An 18,864-nucleotide genomic window follows, 5' to 3' on the forward strand; every position below is an offset into this window, starting at 1 on the left:
GTCATATTATAAATGATTGAAACCATACATCAATTTAACAATATAATGGAGAATGATAATCGTTTTCAGCAATTGATCATACACACAATATGTTAACAAACATCCATCATTCGCAATTCAATAAAGACAAGTTGGTTATGTCACAATGTAGTTCAATGGGAAACCGCGCTGAACCCCTGGCAAAGGTGGCACAAGCAGCTGTAAGCTCCCCCGAAAAATGTGTGCTATGTATGCATGGAAGGATGCATGGATGTATGTATGGATGGAGGAGGTGTTAGTATACCGTGAAACCAGCCGAAAGACGGCGAAGGGTTAAAGTGAAATATACAGTCAACATGAGTAAAGTTGAAATAACACCAAACTACATTAAAGCTGAGAACACAACAAAGTTCCCAAACCAGTTTAAAAATCAAAAATGTAATTTATTAAGGAAAATAACAAACAAATAGATAAAGCAGCTTAGGGGAGCTACAGACATAAAAGTTTGAAGGCACATTTTTCAAACGAAATGCCCATAAGGACAATGGACATATAAAAAAGAATTTTCCCTCCATGTGCATTGCCCTGAAAATGCCGTGTTTGCCCCAGAAACGAAAAACAAGGTGAGGTTACAAGTAAACTCACAGAGGCCGTGAGGTCATGGGCAAGGATGGTAATCCTCCATGCTGCTACTGTCCAATGGTGTCATTGTTCCTGCTGCTCTTCTGGGGGACAAGGATGAGGCAGGCTCCTCTGCCCCTGCTTCCTGCTACAACTAGGAGTTCTTATATTTCTAGATGCTGAGAACGTCACTTTTGGTCTCTCCTTCGGTCCCTAAGTCATTAGGACAGGTATCGAGGAGCCACATCTCTCCCCAGACAGGGGTCTTGCAAGGTTCAGTTAATTACACTTGTAACTGGCCAGCTGGAGCATTTTCAAACAATAGATTCCTCTTCTTTTTGTGTCCTTAAAGCAGTGGAGACCAAGCCATCCACGTGGCCATTCAGTAGGAGTTCTAGTGCCTAGATGCCAGTGGAGATCAGGGACCAGACTTACAAGCCCCTTGCAGCACTGTTACGTCACTTTTCCCATGTTAAAAATGACGCAAAAGTGGTGCAAGGGCCTTGTTAATAAGCCCCCAGGAGTCCTTCAGGTGTCTTTTCCCAGCAGCCAGGCAGAGTTCTTCTTTCTCCCTTCAGGTATTTTTCCAGATGTTTGTAGGAGTCGTTGATAGGGAGACATTTTTATGTTTAAATGTTTTTATTGAATAACAAAAAGGAAATGCTACACCACCCCAAATGCAGCACCAACTTACAATACAATTAGCGTTGCAACGTCCAAAGGGGTCCTACACTGTAAAGATTTAAAAAAAATACCTAACATCTGCAGTTAAAATAGCCACTTTCCTTACTTCAAAGTGGGTGAAACACTGAGAAACATGTCCAAGCTGTGACCCTTTGCTCCAAATAATGAGTTAGAAAAGTGAACCACGAGGTGAAAACCCATTCTCGACCTCAACCTCCATCAGTCCTAGGAAGGAAGATCCTACATCAAATTGTCTAGTTGAAAGGAGCCCACACAAGTGTAATGTTGTGATATGTGTATGTGCTGGGCGCTAGGACCAATACATGAGGTTGAGAGGTGGGAGGAGAGCTGGGTGGCGGAAGAGGAGGAGCGAGGAATGGGCAGAGCACAGCAGGAACAGGAACGTAGTGGATGCACGAGAATAAAGCTCCCATTACCAAGAATAGTGTCTGTGTCATTTGTACTGGCACAGAGACATTACAACTGGTGACGACGGTGGTCATAAACTTTGCCTGCCTACCTGTATCCTAGCGTGCGCTCCACTGCCTCGGAACTGAGCTGAGTCGCTGACCGGGTGCCCACCCTGGTCGCGTTGTGCCCCGCTGTGTTTGCTGTCCGCTCTGCTGCCTCAGAGCTGTGAAGTCCACCATCGCACCCTGGGAGACCACCCCAGTCGCGTGTGTCCTTGGAGGGGATTCGGCGTTGCCGCGACCCGGGAGCCCACCCCGGTCGCATGTGTAGAGGAGGCGATGCAGTCTGCTGATCGCGACCCGGGAGCCCACCCCGGTCGTGTGCTCTGGGCTGCAAGTGCTGTCTGTGGAGGAGAGCCTTGTCCGATGCTGTGCCTGGTGACTGAAGTCGTCACGTCCGAGGTACCAGAGTCTGTCTGTTCCCATGCTGCTGCTCCCACTAAGTGAATTAAGCCTGATAATCTCGTGAGGAGCAATATTTCACCGGTGGCCATCTTTGAGTCAGGCGCCTCATCCAATTCCCTTTGAGGAATGCCCGGCCGCCATTTTGAGGGCAGGTATCTGCTGAAAATTTCAACAAGCATTGGTAAATGACTGTCAGGGGAGCTGTCAGGTGCCTCATCATACATTAAAAGGTCATATCAATGGATTTATGGGACTGCAAGCTCGTCCTGTCACCTTGCCATTGATATTCCTTGATGCGAGTGGCAATCCCTACACATCAAGTAGCTGGTGGACTGCTCTTTTCATAGGCACCCTGCTATTTACCTTAAACTATAACGTAATTGAGGATTGGCGCTAACAGTGGCATTTTGAACCAAGTGGCAGGCGCTGTGAGGGTTCCTGTGGTTCGGCTATTCACCACAAAGCATTTGCTCCACCATATTCCTACGCAATGTCTGCATCGCCAACGCCAAGACAGAGTCATGCCTCTGCTAGCGCCAACACCAGGCCGGAGTCACTTACGTCCACAGCGGAAATGGGTGGACAAAGACTTGGCTTGCTGGGAGTTCCTTTTCTACGCCCGCCGGAACCCTTGGTCCTCATATCGGTGGAGATATGGGCCTTCGCTGGCAGGAATGGCTAGAAGACTTTGAAGACTTCAGGAAAGGGTCTCATGTGACCAAGGAGGAGCAGCAACTGATTGCATTACGCAATTTAATCGGGAAAGATGTTGGTCAGATTATAATGGAGCTTCGGACTGACGCTGCTTGGTCCTATGCCAATGTGCATGATGCACTAAACAGAAAATGTCTTTACAAACAGAACGTTGATTATGAAAGATATACATTCAATCTGGCTTCTCAAGAAAAAGATGAGCCCATGAGTACCTTCATTACGCGACTTTGCCGCTTGGCCCGCTACTGTGAATTTGACTCTTTCTCGACGGAAGACGCCCTTCACCTGCAAATCATAGAAGGATGCCAGTCTGAGTCGTTATGCAGATGTCTAATAAAGAAAAGTAACTCTCTGGATGAGATCGAAGAAATGACGCGAGTACATGATCAGACAGAAGAACATGCCAAGAGAATGGAAGCTTGAAGAGGCGAAAAACGTGAACAAGCATTTCGGCTCCAATCCCGTAACACCAACAGGTCTTCCCCTGCAAAGCAACCATCATCCAGTTCCAAAGTTCAGTCCCATTATACATGTCGTCGGCGTTGTAGTACTAGCCGGACTGATAAACAACAGGACTGTCAACTTAAACGCTATCGCTGTGGATGTGACTTCCCTCACACGGAGACCTGCCCTGCATTAGGCTAAAAATGCAGGAAGTGTGGCCGGGACAACCACTTTGAGAACGTCTGCGGAGCTCCTCGCAAAGACACCGACAGAGACAATAACAGACAATCCAGACAGTCTAACACTCACCAGCATGCCAAAGCAGTGTGGGACTGCAGAGATTCTTCCACTGGCTCTTCACAGTCCAGCGGTCAGTCTCATGGGACATATCTATCCCGTCGATCACAGTCTCGTGAGTAGAGGTCGCTGTCACCAATATCGCAAGACAGTGCTGAGTACGTCTGCATGGTTGCGGATCCAGACCGGTTGAAGAAATACCCGCGATTAGATCTGAAAATGGACACACACTTGGCCAAATTTGTTCTGGATAGTGGAGCATCTCTCAACTATATTTCATTTGCAGAATACAAGATAATGAGTCCACCACCACACTTGCATAAAGCCGCTGTGCGGGTGTACACTTGGATGTCAAAGGAACCTCTTCCTTGTTTAGAACAATTCCCGACTAATCTCACGTACAAGGACAGAACTTTTCCAGCCCACATTCATGTCCTTGATGGTCCTGAAGCAGATTGTCTTCTTAGATTCTCCACGGCGGAACGACTTCGACTAGTAGAAATTTTCTATAAAGCTGATGATGAACCTGACATAGTTCACAAGTTTCCGAAGTTATTCACCGGACTTGGAAAGATGGCTCATTGCCAAGTTCGATTGCATATAAATGAACGTGTGACTCCCATAGCACAACATCACAGGAAAATTCCATTTCACCTTCAGCAGTCTGTAGAGGAGGAACTGCAGGATCTTCTCCAGGCTGACATTATTGAGAGAACGTCAGGACCCACTCCCTCGGTCTCTCCAGTGGTCGTTATGCCGAAAAAGGGCTCACCTGGCAAAGTGCACTTCTGTGTAGATATGAGGGCACCCAACACCGCCATTGAAAGAGAAAGACACCCGGGCCTCATATTAGCAACATGATTGCGTCACTCAATGGTGCGCAAATATTCTCCAAACTAGACCTTAACAAGGGCTATCACCAGCTGGAACTTCACGAAAAATCGAGATATATCACCACATTCTCGACTCATCAAGGCCTGTTCAGATACAAAAGACTCAGCTTTGGGGTCTCTTCTGCCGCTGAGATTTTTCAGGAGGCCATCAGAAAGGTAATTCATCAGATTCCCAACACTCTAAACTACAGTGATGACATCCTGGTCTATGGAGCAACAATGCAAGAACACGACACAGCGCTTGACCATACTTTTACAATGCATGACATTACAACGAAACATTTACAACGCAACATCTATTACAATGCATTCCATTACAATGCATGCCATTACAACGCATTTCACACAACAACCATTACAACGCATTCCTTTGCAACGCATACTACCTTTACAACGCATACCATTACAAAGCATGCCATTACATAGCATATATGGTAAGTATTGGATAGTGTCGGGGTAAAATTTACTACTCTAATTCCAGGGGGTGCAACAGTAGGGTAAGTGTTGGAAAGTGTAGGGGTAAAAATTACTATTCTAACTCCAGGGGGTGCAACAGTAGGGAAAGTGTTGGATAGTGTAAGGGTACTATGCTTTGCAATGGTATGCGTTGTAAAGGTATGCGTTGTAATGACTGCGTTGTAATGACATGCGTTGTAGTGGTATGTGTTGTAGTGTCATGCGTTGTAATGGTTGCGTTGTAATGGCATGCATTGTAATGGATGTTGTGTTGTAAAATTTTAGTTGTAATGGTAGTGCGTTGTAAAAGTTGCGTTGTAAAGGTTGTTTCCCTCTCAGGCGCCGGAATGAAACCTGATCCAGAAAAGATTGCCGCTCTGAATGACACCCCCAGGCCGCGAGACGCGGGGATGTACATTCCTTCTTAGGCATGGCGAGCTACTGTGCACGTTATATCAAGGACTATACCACTATCAGTTACCCTCTGAGAAAGCTGAAGGGCACAGAGGTATTGTAGCCACGAAGAGAGCGCTGCGGGAACAGGTCTGGTTCCCTATGCTGGATCAGATGGTGGAACTTACGTTGAAAGACTGCCCACAGTGTCAGCTAGTAAGTCGAGAGGATCCACCTGCGCCTCTTCAAATGTCTGAACTGCCAGATGGTGTTTGGCATCATGTCACAGTGGACTTCTTTGGACCAATACAATCTGGCAAGTATATCCTGGTCATAATGGACGAATACTCATGCTTCCCAATTGCGCACCTCATAACGTCAACCAAAGCTGCCACCACTATACCTGTACTGGATGAGGTTTTCACAGCATGGGGCATACCGAAGGTAGTGAAAACAGATAATGGCCCACTATTAACCTCTTCGCCGCTAATGACAAGGGTAACTCGTCATGGACTTTCCATTGATTTCAATGGAAATTACATAAAAGAAGTAAAATAGCCTTAGCAGTAAAGGGGTTAAATGGGCAAGAATTTGCTGCATTTGCCAAGCACCTCAATTTCAGACACCGGAAGATTACTCCTTTGTGGCCCCAGGCCAATGGAATGGTGGAAAGATTTATGGCCACTCTAAAGAAGACCATCCAGCAGGCAGAACTTTCAAAGTGTGATGTGCAAGTGGCTCTAAATGAAGTATTACGCGCATATCAAACCACACCGCATACTACCACAGGCAGATGTCCGGCAACAATAATGTTGGGTTGCACTGTGAGCACCAGAATACAGCTTTGGAAGATGCAACTAGGGGTTTGTCTCAAGACTCTGAGCACGAAGAATTAGCAGCCAGAGACAAACTGAAAAAGGAGCAGATGAAGGAATATGCAGAATGACGGAAAAAAGCTGCACAGCCATCCATCCATGAGGGAGACCGGGTAGAACAACAGGGAAAAGCAGACTGTCGATATCATGCATGCCCACTGCTGGTGCGAAAACAAAAAGGGACCATGATTACAGCTGTGTCGGAAGACAAGAGAATCACAAGGAATGTGACGCATTTTCGGAAATGCATCTCCAATGTCCGAGTACGGTTGACTGCACCCCACAGTGTGGCAAAAGGAGATGCACCTGAGTCAGTAAGTGATCATCGACCTTCCACGTCTCCTGACAAAAGGGAACGGGCGGCTCAAGAGGCCCATCTCCAGCCGCAACGAACACATCGAAGACCAGTTCGCCTGATTGAAGAACTGTAACTATGTTGTTTTCTATTATTTATTTATTTTATTTTATTTATTTGGCGATTTTTAAAGCGCGCAAATACCCTGGGGTGTCTCGGCGCTGTAGTTGCAGAACTCTCAGAAGGACGGGGGGATTAGGCAGGGAACAACCATGTCTTTAGTTGTTTTCTAAAGTTAAGAAGGGTCGGAGCACACTTGATGTTTAGAGGAAGTGCGTTCCACAGTATGGCTGTGGCCACGGAGAAGCGTTTGTCGCCCCAGTTGGCCCTTCTTGTACGGGGGACCATGAGTAGGTGCGCTGAGGATGACCGCAGGGTTCTTGTGTGTTCAAGCGGTCGGAAGGCTCTTCTTAAGAATAGAGGTCCTTGGTCGTGAATAGCCTTATATGCAATGCATAAAGCTTTAAACTTGATACGGCTCCTCACCGGTAGCCAATGTAATTGTCGGATGTAGGGGGAAACCGATGCAAATCTAGGGATAGATAGCAGTGTTCTGGCTGCTGCATTCTGGACAGTTTGCAGTTTATTGAGAACCTTTTGTTGTGCGTTGAGTAGTAATGCGCTGCAGTAATCAGTTTTCAGTTTTCAGTAATCAGTATTATCAGTTAATCTGGCATGCACCGACACATCTAAGATAGTTAAAATTGTTTAAGAAGGGGGATGATGTAATGTTGTGATATGTGCTGGGCGCTAGGACCAGCACATGAGGTTGAGAGGTGGGGGGAGAGCTGGGTGGCGGAAGAGGAGGAGAGAGGAATGGACTGAGCAGAGCAGGAACAGGAACGCAGTGGATGCACGAGAATAAAGTTCCCATTACCAAGAATAGTGTCTGTGTCATTTGTACTGGCGCAGAAACACTACAACAAGGAGTCAAACAATGATCATTCTGGAGCATTTCCAGACTCGTCCGAGGTGCAGCTGCAGCTGCAGTGGAAATGTAGAAATGGTTAAGTTGCATCCGACTGGCAGAAGAAGTGAAGTTTCCTCTCGTGCCTTACCCTCAATGTAGCAGGGTACCACAATGATGCTGGTTAATCTTCTTCTTATGGTTGGTTTCACTTCCTGTTGAAGCTGTGGCTTTGCATGACTATTGTCCAAAAATACTCTGCTCTGTTGTTGCTGAAGAGAAGGCTGAATTTCCCCACGCATTCCCTGTTACTTCATTCCTTTGTCTGTGGTCTGCCAATTTGACAAATATTGTTCCCGCTTCCTTGCCTTTTCCCAATAGATTCTTTCTAAGAAGTCTAATAGCCTTCAGCAAAGTAACACAATAAGTAGCTTATTTTGGAGGAACCTCTGTATTGTGCTTGGCAGGTTATTCACCTCACACTACAGTTGGATCCCAAGGTTACTGAGGGAGAAGCCCTTGGCCGTGTTCTTCACCATTTCAAGCTTCCACTCTAGCAGCATGAAGGAATAAATGCTGCCCTCTTCAAATTGCTCACGTTTTTTGAAGAATCCTCCAAATCAGCCATTTTTTCTACCTCCATGCAAGTAACATGCCCTCCAAGATGATCACCCCTGTATCTCTCACTGTCACTCTACCTTTAATTGTATACAGAATACCCACTAATGTCAAACTTTTTTCCTCAATGAGCTGGAAAGAACACTGTAAGTCCTGAAGTACCATCATCATTCTGGTGTCGTCCTTGGAAACATCACCTTCTTAGGATTCTTAAAGTCTTCTCTGTGTAGTTCTCGAGAGAAAGACACCCTGTTGGCCAGAAGAACGCTGCTTCTTCCTGGCCTTTGAGTTTCAAATCATTTTGGGACATTTCCATGTTTAAAATATTAACAGAGTAAGAAGATACTGCTCTTAAAGGGGCTGACAGAAATAAGCGTCGCCCAGATGCTTTGCTTTTTTGGGGTTCTACATCCTAGCCAATCAACAGCCGTCTTCATTGATGGTCCCACTCGTAACTCCTAGGTGGACTTCTCTTGGGCTGTTTATGATGCCACCCCACAGCATGATGGGATAAGTTCTTGGTCATGGTACATAAAGGGTTTCATATGTGTCCCCTCCTCAAGAAACACACAAAGAAACATCAGACACCACCTACTCTGTCCTTGGGAGAACACACTATCTCTGTGGTAGGGGAGGTGCAGCTTCCTCACACTAGGGGCTTTGCAAGAGGCCAGAGTCAATAAGATCCGGTTATCAGGTGGGATGCTGCCCTCTCACCCTGGAGCACTAAAATCCTGGGCCTATCCCTGCACCGAGTGCTTCCACACAGCCATGTAAAGGGAGCTGCGCTGCAGCCCAAAAGGTTATTGGCCTTAGGTGCGAAAGTTATCCAAGGCACTACTAGGTCATAGGAGAATTCTTCAGATCCAGTCCTAGCCTAATTCCTACTAAAACCCAGCCTTCTTTTTTCATAATTTTCGTTTTACCTTATTGTAAAGTCCCTCATTCACAATGGCACCAACCTTGATCCCCTCTCTGAAGCTATATGTCCTCTCCCAGGTCTACCCCTAAAAAAAGGGAACATAACTAAAAAGATGCAAATTCCAAGGTAACCTAAAATAAGTATATATTTATTCTTCAGTATCTTTATACATGGACTTGCAGGGACACAGCCTCACAACAACTGCCAAGTCTCCTGTTCCAACGTATACATTCCCTTTACTTACATCACAATCCCCACATTGTAAGTTCATCTAACCACTCACTAGAAATTAACAAAATCCCAACACATCTTCCCCTCATACAATACATATAACAAATAACTAAATGAAAGATTAAAGGTTAAAAATAAAAAAGACGGGGGGAGGAGCCAAGATGGCGATCGAGACGGTCGTGTAAGCTCCCGGCTCCGCAAGCCTTCTAATCCCGCACCGATATCCTGACCTGTATCCTGTACTTGTGCTGCAGCGGGACGGAGATATAAACGCGCTGTTACTGTTCGTGTTCTTCTGAGGTCTCTGCCTGCCGGATAACTGAAGATATTGTCGAAATTGCCTGACGACTTCCATAACCTCGACTCCGGGACCCGTGTTGATCTGCGCTGCTGGATGCTGCTGGCGTGGCATCGGACAGTCGAGCTGGGGTGGAGCCGGCGCTCGGAGACTCGCTGCCTGCCGCAGAGGGAAACGGACAAGATCCCTTCCGCTGTGAGGGGATTTTCTGCTGCCGGATTGCGCACACTGGTGAGGTGGGAGCCCTTCTTGAAGCTACTTCTCCTCTGTGGAAAGCTGGTGACGGGTTGCGCCGACCCCATCTTGGAGCACGTTACTGGCGAACCACCTTTGAATTGGCCCCCGTCTTAAGCTGAAGGTGGAATGGCTCTTGCTGTGGGTCGCTCCCTAGCTGTGTGTCATGTTCCTATCGGCGACCCGGACTGCGGCCTCCCGGTGCCGATTTCGCCCCCCTTCCACTGTGGCTCCCCTGACCGGGTGGAAATGGCTGCTGGCTCCCTGACTGGCGAGACGAGTGCTACCTCGCCTCAAGGATGTTTCACCCTGCCTGTTCTTGAGCTGGGTGTTGGACCGTGTGTGCCGCTTTGTGGAGAGGTGCTGTTGGAACTGCAGCCTGCTCTGACTTGCGGTGCCGTTCTGGCTGCTCTTGCCGATTTACAGGTTGCATGGCTGGCAGGCACCCGCGAGCTGGGTCGGAAGCTTGACGATGCCGCACTCACATTGGGACGAACGCGACTGACCGGCTCCCAGCGTTGCATTGACTTACCTTTGCCTTCTCCCGAGGCGGCTACTATGTTGCCACACGTGTGCAAAGAGAAGCGGACTACCCCTGGCTATATTAGTGTTTGCTCCACCAGCTTTGACTGCGCTACAGTGTTTCCCTCCTCGCCGAAGTTTGAGACTTTGCCCATGATATCGCTACTGTTGCCTCGAACGCAATTTCCTCAGTTATTGGCCCCCCTTGCTGCCTTCGCCTTACAAGCCTTTCTCTTCCTACAGTGGGATGAGTGTCATCGTGCGACCTTGGGGGTGCTCATCTTCTGGGACTATGGCTTTAATGGTAACTGGCGACGTCCATTTTGTTTTCACACGCCTCTTCTTTGCCGAGTGTGGCCATTTTGTCCCTTTGTTCTGCTTGTGGCGGGCTCTTCTCGGGGGCCATGCTTGGAAGGGTTTTTACGAACAGGCCAGGGCTGATGGTTTCCTTTTCGCTATTTTTGACTGCTTGGCTGGCGGAGACCCGGACTGGAACGCTTTTCTGATACACTTGGCTGCGCGATTTGTGATGCCTCTCCCCACTTAATGCTGTAACTGACATTTTGTTGCTGTTGATTTTTGTTTATGGGGTGGAGGTCTTATGCAGGGCTGGGGAGTCCGGGAGCAAGTGGATTTGGCCCTCCTCCGGTTTCATATGATTCCTTTTTCTTTTCTTCCTTCCTTTCTGTGTCTATATTTCGGGTGCTCTTTATTGGGCGACAGGCACACTGCTAGGGGGGGTAGGCCGTAGCCTCTGCATGCGTGTAGGGTGGGGGGTGGGGGGAGGGGTTTTACTTTGTCCTTTTTAGTTTCTATGGGCCTTAATTTTTTCTCCTGTCTAATTTCTTTTCTTTTCTTTTCTTGTTTCCGTCCTTGGGTCCGTGGGTTGCTTGATACGTGATGGGTAGCGACTGGCATGAAACATGGTGTCTGCTTGAATATCCTGTTGTGTGAACCCCTATGCCGCTATTCTGACCACAATTTTTCTTAGTCGGGTTCGTTGCGGGAAGTTGCCCGTTCATGTCGTGGGTGGAGGGACTGGACTCTGATGCTTCTTAGTTTTTACATTTAAAAATGCTTAAAAATCTTAAAATTAACCTTCACTTATCCTATTTCTCGGTAGTACGATGATGCCCAGTGTAACTCTGAATGCTTGTCAATTTGTACTGTGGTGCTATCGAGTCGCCGTATAGCCTGTAACAGTGCTTAAAATGTTTTCGAGGCCGGCCGGATGGTTGTGGGCCCGTATTTGCTTGCTGGTACTGCACAATAAAGGTTTCCAAAATTTTTTAAAAAAATAAATAAATAAAAAAGACCGAGGTGCTCGTGGTGGGGGGGATTCCATCTGTTTGGTCATCGGCGTGGTGGCCCCCATGCCTAGGTGAGGCTCCTATGCCTCGTCAGGAAGTCAAAAACCATGGCGTCTGGCTCGATACTGACCTGTCTTTTGGACCCCAAATAGACCGAGTGGCAGGTGTCTGTTTTGGCGTTTTAAAAACCCTACGGAAGGTCCTTGTCTTCCTTCCTATGTCCGCCCGGAAAACGCTGGTACATGCCCTCGTTACCTCACGCCTATACTACCGCAACCTGTTGTACCTGGGAGCCACTTGCAAGGCAATGAACTGCCTCCAGGTATTACAGAACGCGGCTGCCCGCCTTCTCTTAAAAATCCCAAAAAGATCGGATTCCAAAGCTGCCCTTCAGACCCTCCACTGGTTGCCAGTGAGAAGCAGAGTGGAATTTAAAGCCCTCTGTACCTGTCACTGTATTCTTGCTAAGAAAGCGCCAAAACCACTTCAGAACCTAGTTACCAAGTATGTACCATCACGAACTCTGCGCTTCTCAAACGGAGGCCTACTTGAGGTCCCTAGGGTAAAAAGGGCCCGCATGGGAGGGCGCTCGTTTCGACATCTGATAGCGAAGAGCTGGAACGCCCTGCCTCCTAATCTCCGCCTAGACTCATCTGAATCTAGCTTCCGGAAGAACTTAAAAACTTACCTGTTTGCAAGATAACAGAGCTCTCTCCTTACTTCTGCTCGGAGTTAGTTTCAGTTGTAGTGATGGAGCAAGGATTCGCACGTAAAGCGACTTGCTCTCATTCATGAACCTCGTCTAACCTTTAATAAGCATTAACCAATCCTGTCCGTCTTAATTTTCACTTTTCCGAATACACGCGGGTGCCCGAGAGAAGCTCGCATCTATGTTTATTAATTGTAATGATGCTTGCATTACTGAATGGCTGCTTCGCAGAAATCCGGACTGCGCATGCGTCGGTCATACCCACGTGATGTGACGCACTCGCTCATGCGCATTGTTGCTAAATATGGCCGCTTGTCTTTAACCATGCTCTCTGCTAGCTCATGCTGCTTTTGCATATCTGTCTTTCCCGCATTAACCCTCAATGCTATAGATATTACACAGTAAGGGGTGCAGTGAAGCTTATTCATGGTAGACAGTGTATTCATTTTTTCTGTGTTTCTAATTTGTTTTCGCTTACTTTTCATGTACCACGTATCTGGGAACCTGGGAGTTGGGGAGCTGCGCCATTTTAGAAGCCCATGTGGACCTGGTCACCTGACATGTGGACTGGGCCTTGCATCCATGGAAATCAGCCAGCTGGCTACCAAAGCTGAGATGCTCCTGGGAACCTGCCCCATAACCCAGAGAGGAGAAGCTGAATTTCACCTGAACTGATACTTTTGTTTCTTTCTACTGTATGCGCCATTGTGTTCTTCTACATGTATGCCTGGGAACAAGAATTTAAGGGGTGGATACTGTCATTTGCATATTAAAACATGGGAACGTAGAATTTAGGAGGTGACAATGACCGAACCACCTCTCCTGACCAATCATAAGTTGGGACCTTGTCACTTGCAACATTTGTGGGTGGTCTGGGGGTCCAAATTGGGTATAACTAGCCTAGCTCAGCTTAGAGAAATTGTCCGACTTGTCCGAGTAGCTGACCTGTCACTGACCCTACAAACTCTATAGGTGATTGATACAGAGCGCTGCGGAGCACTCTGTCCGTATTTTCCACAAACTCCAAGGGGTGGAAATAGTCTTAAGTGCTGGCGAAGCACTTTGCTGGGAGATTCGAAAACCCAATCGGGGTTACTGGCGGAGTCCGTGCAGAGGGGGAGTAACGCAGGTGTTGCATCCGAAGCAGCAGGGGTTGGTCGTGCCCTCTGATGAGCCCAGTCCTGACCCAAAACCTGAGGGGTATCCTGTCCTGACTGTCCTGAGCTGTACCTGCTCGCCTACTGGCATTCCGAATCCTTGAGGGTTCTTGTCCCCGTCTATTCCCAAACTGACCCGTGGCCAGGGTTAGTCCTCATTCTGTCCTAGGTAAATATATATGTGGGTATCCGTCTAAACTATTCTCTTACTTTTCCTTTTCTTAATAAAGCACTCTTGCCTGTGATATTTTCCTATCACCTTTTCGAAAGTGACTTTTACGAAATTGCTTATTAGTAATGTTCCATTTTTCCCTTCCTATAGGAGATTATTAAAACTGATTGCATATTTTTAGCTTGTTCCATCATCCCTTTCCTTTAGTATATTTGCTGTGAATTTAGTGAAGATTGCTTAGAGATAGTAATTAGAATCTGAATATTAAGTACCCTTATTAGCCCTATTTATCCAATTTGCCTTAGTCTAAAGTTCGTACTGATTAGTATGTTCCCAAATGCGCATACCCTGTAGTATTTCTTAGTACCCTATGGTGCTTGCCTTGATCCATAGCTACATTTTGATTTTGATCCTGATTATTGATGTTCTAATTTATATCTGCCTGTTATTCATGGCATATTCATTCAAAACTAACTTCATATAAACTTTTAAAACTCCATCAGGTGTCTGTGGTCATTACATATCACCAAAGTGACATTAAATGTATTAAACGTGTAAGGTATTTCTACCCGTATAGGAAACTTGCTACCTATTCACTGCTAGCTCCTGGTCCATCAGGAGTAATGTGCTTGTGGTAAGTCAGGTACATGAATAGTAAGTGGTGAGAGAGTCACCCCCTGAATTACTCATAGTAGCGTGTAAGAATCACCCGGTTCACGCAAACTCAGTCATCATATGCACGCCAGGGCCCAGTGCGTGGAAATTGGTAAAATAGTGACCCGGGTGAACTGCGCGCTCTATCAGTAATTTTCTGGTAGCAGAGCTATGGTTAGGACTAGTTAAAATAGGTAGACAAGATAGTTAGTAAATAAACCGAGAAAATAAAATGTGGTGTTGAAACTTCTATGCTGCTATATTGATTACATGGTTTCAAATAATACGCAAAATTTTTCGTTGAAAAAGTTTTATATATATTTTGACTGCTTTGCATTGCTGCTATATGTAATATTAACAGAATTGTCCGTAAAGTGTTTTATGTTGTCTGAAATCCCCGGGGAATTGTATAGCGGGTGGTGAGTAGAATCCATTTCGCGCAAAGGTCGCTTGTCAGGAGGAAAAATTAGTGCATGGTTAGGTAGAACTGGAAGCGCTAATTAGGATCTTTTGTATTTGAATGAATGATAGCCTCGAGTCCTATTGTGTAAAACTTCCATTGTGATATCACCTAGTAAGGGTCACAGAAGGAAGGGGTCATAAGGTCTCCCAAGCTTGCATGGTAAAGCAAGGTAGTCCGCTGGTGAAAGCCTGACTTAGTATATATCCCGGAAAGAAGTGGATAAGTCAGGAGAGTAGCAGGTTCTATATTGCTCGTGTGAGAGGTTAGGCAGAGAAGTCTACCCGAAGTGAATGAAAAGTAGACAGAAGTGGTTTACTTGTAGCGAAAGAAGAACTTTCTCTCTTTTTAGAACACTCAGACACAGCGGCGAACGTTACGTGTTGTTGACTAAGTTTAGCACTTGCACTTTAAGAAAAATTCAAAGTTTCCGTTACCTTGTGAAGGAGGGAGTCAGTCGGAAGGCTGCTCTGACGTCACTCCGTGCCGCGCTGGTATTGGTCAAGACAGCGGGCGTGTAGTGAAGCTGAAATTGTAAGGGAGGGGTGAGTGCCGGAGCGTGAGACCGCGTCTCGCGAAAGGCCGCGCACCCATTGGACAAGGGTTTTTGTAATCACTGTGTTGATTGGTTGTCGCGAAATAAAAGTCGCGCTAGCATTGGAAGCACAAAGGTAAACAAAATTAATCAAGCCGAGTTAGAAGCGAGTCTGGAAAGGTTTATGTGGTATCCTGAATTCTTGCCTAATCCTCAGAATCTAGGTTTTTATAAGGAGCAGATGCTAAGAGGTAGACCTTACAATATGTACGGAGGAAAGAGAAAATTGTCATTTGCCGAAAAGATTAAAAACTATTTCAAGAAAGACAAGCCCATACAAACCAGGGAGGGTGTGATCATTCCACCTCCAAATACTCCCGCCTCTTTCATGATGTTTGATAAAGGGTACCATACCTGTGTATGGTTGGAAAATTGGGTGAGGTACACAGAAGACGATGGAGTCTTAGCATTTCCCCTTAATGGTACCTTTAATGGTAGGATCCTGTTTAACTTAAGAACCCGAATGAATGAATTGCATCCCCGACCCAGACTAACTCAATATGAAGCATTAGAGGAGTGGGAAATTGAAGCTCTAGAACGAGACAGACCTCGAATGGATAAGGGAGTGAGTAAGTGGTATCCAAAGGTCCAAAAAGAAACTAAAGAGAAAAAGATGCAACAGTGGAGACAGAATATGATGGTTGAGGGACTGTTTCCCATGTTTGGGGTACTCGAAGAGGGGAGAGGGAAGCGTACGGAAAAAAGCCGACACCTCATGGCTATGGGGGACTCAGAAGATGAGCACCTAGAAGATTTATTGATGAAAAACCCACCTCCCTATGTTGCGGAATCCGAATCTTTGAGTTCACAAAACCCGTTTTCTAAATATCCTAGATGTAGGAGGGCCAGTGAGACAGATGTAACGGGTACGGAAAGTAAAGCCAGTGATAGTGATGGGTTTTGCAGACCTAGCACCGCAGTCCCAAATTACCGACCCTTTGGGGAGGACCGACCGAGTTTGGTCCTTCCGACTGCCCCAAATATTTACCCTACATTGGTACCCCAAGTGATGCATGACAATTCTTCAGAAAGGGTTTTGCGTGAGCGAGAAAAGGAAGCCCTGAACAGACAGCGGATTGATTTAATTCAGACCATAGCTCAGATAAATCCCAGTCCGGATTCATTGACTATCCCGTTAACTATTGGTCCTGCTATACCTCTTTATGGGGATAGACTGACTAGTCCAAGAACTCCTATTATAACTCCAATTGTACCAACCCCTATCATTCCTCCCCCAAGAAAAGAACCGCTCATAGTCGATGATCAAGAAAGTGAATGTGAGTCTGTGATTTCCTTAATGGATCTGCCTATCAGGGAACCTGGAACCAGTGTACCGAGGGCAAGAAATCCGGCCAGAACAAAAGAGGTCCTGATTGAAACCACTTCAGGGGTCAGGAGTGCCACTGTAGTTTCTCCAGAAGAATTAGATAGATGGACCAAAGAATTAGAAAAAGACACCCCAAAAGACACACCCCAACCGAAACCCTTAGAAATCTATAGACTAAGAATAGAAATAGAGGAACTAATGGCCGGTAATGTAGGATTGGACAGGTTAAACTCCTTTAGTGAAGACGAGTTACTGTTTATCAGCAAAAACCTTACCCGGAACACTAGATTGCTCCATGAGAGATTAATGGACACTGCCGCTGATATGGGAATTGATGTTAGTCGCTCCAAAGTCCTTCAGAAATCTTACAGAGCAGACTTTTCTGACAAAGACTTAGAAAACATGAACGTGTCAGGAAAACAAACCCAAATAAAGGAATTACTGAAAATTCTACAGAAATGGGGGGATGTGGAGAAATGGAAAACCCGGTGGGCAAAGAAAAAGGAAGATAGTAGGGCTAAAACCCAGACTTCAGAATACGTACTCAAAGAAGTAGGGCCAGCAGAAAAATTATGTCCCATGAGAGAAGTGCCTGGGGGAAAATATGTCCATGTCCCTTGGTCCAGACAAGATATTGTGTCATTTACGAATGACTTTCCAAAACTGCGAGAGAAACCAGTCGACTGGTACAGACAGGTCGAACGTTTCATAAAGGTTCAGAAATGTCTTCTGAAAGACCTGGACGGGTTTTTCGACATTGTGGTACCTGTAGATTTGTGGACCGAATGTAGAAATTAATTGGCCCAATGATGAATATGAGAGAGACCCCAAAACCGGAGCTCCCTCACCCGAGGTAATGAGGAAGTATGATCAAGTCATACAATACCTGAAGAAAAAGGTGCCCGCAAAGGAAACTGATTGGACCCGGATAGATAGAACTACCCAAGAGCGAGATGAAACCGTCCACTCCTTTTATGAAAGGTTACTGCAGGTGTTCAAAACTTACAGTGGAATCGATAACGTGGACATGAAGGATATGACCCATTTCAGTTACCGATTCGTGTTAGGATTAAGACCTGAGATATCCCAGTGGATTCGAGATAATAAAATCAGTTGGCAAGGTAAGCCCATAGATGATGTCCTAAAATATGCCAAGTATTGCGAAGATGAGATAGAGAACAAAAAGAAAGCCCTTAAAGAAAAGGTTATGTGGGCACAAGTGAAATTGGCAGAACAGCAAGAAAAACAGTTAAGTAAATTGAATAATAATAATGCACAGAATCCCACTGCTGGGGGAGGAGGTTAACCCCGGGTAAAAATGAGTCGGGAAGAGGCTATGAAAAGTTCCCCTGTCACGGGTGCGGTCAGATAGGGCATTGGAGAGACGAGTGTCCACATTTGCTGGCTGGTAATGCCCCCGTAAATGGTTTAAATCCACAGGTGCAGAAAGAGGGGACACGGAAGAACCAACCACAGGTAAAGCAGCCTCCGTTGCCTCGCGCTCCTAGACAGAATTAAAAAAATCCGGCTCAGCAGAATGAAAGAGCCGAGGTGTGGGAAGGAGAGAATGAAAGGAATGCAGCAGCTTCACAGTTTTTGTTAAACGATTCTTTCCTTTGTGATGAACAATACTGACGGGGCCTGAGGGGGGAGGACAAGTAGTGCGTACTTGGCGCCTCCTTACCGGTAGACCAGACAGGACCATACATTGAAGGAAAGGTTGAGGGAAAAGACGTCACCTTTCTGTTGGACACTGGTGCTACCCGTTCCACTGTGAGAACTGTGGATGTTCCTAACCTACCCCTCTCGGGAGAAGCTATCCAAGTAGTGGGTGTTTCAAATCAAATAATCAGTACTCCAGTAACTGAACCCATGGAGATTTCCATTGGAAATTTCAAGGAAATGCACAGATTTGTGGTCTGTGACTCCAGTCCTGTGAACCTGCTAGGACGAGATTTGTTGTGCAAAATGAACTGTACCATCTTTTGCACACCAAATGGCGTCGAAATTCAGACCCCAGATGAAGATAGTCTGTACAAATTGATGTTACTAAAACCAGACACAGAAATTAAACTCCTGTCCATTAAAGACTTACCTGAAGAACTACAACTAAAGGTGGTACCTGAAGTGTGGGATTTCACTGGGAGAGATGTAGGCTTAAT

The sequence above is a fragment of the Lissotriton vulgaris genome, chromosome 4_1 (assembly GCF_964263255.1).
Source record: "Lissotriton vulgaris chromosome 4_1, aLisVul1.2, whole genome shotgun sequence".
NCBI lineage: Eukaryota > Metazoa > Chordata > Amphibia > Caudata > Salamandridae > Lissotriton > Lissotriton vulgaris.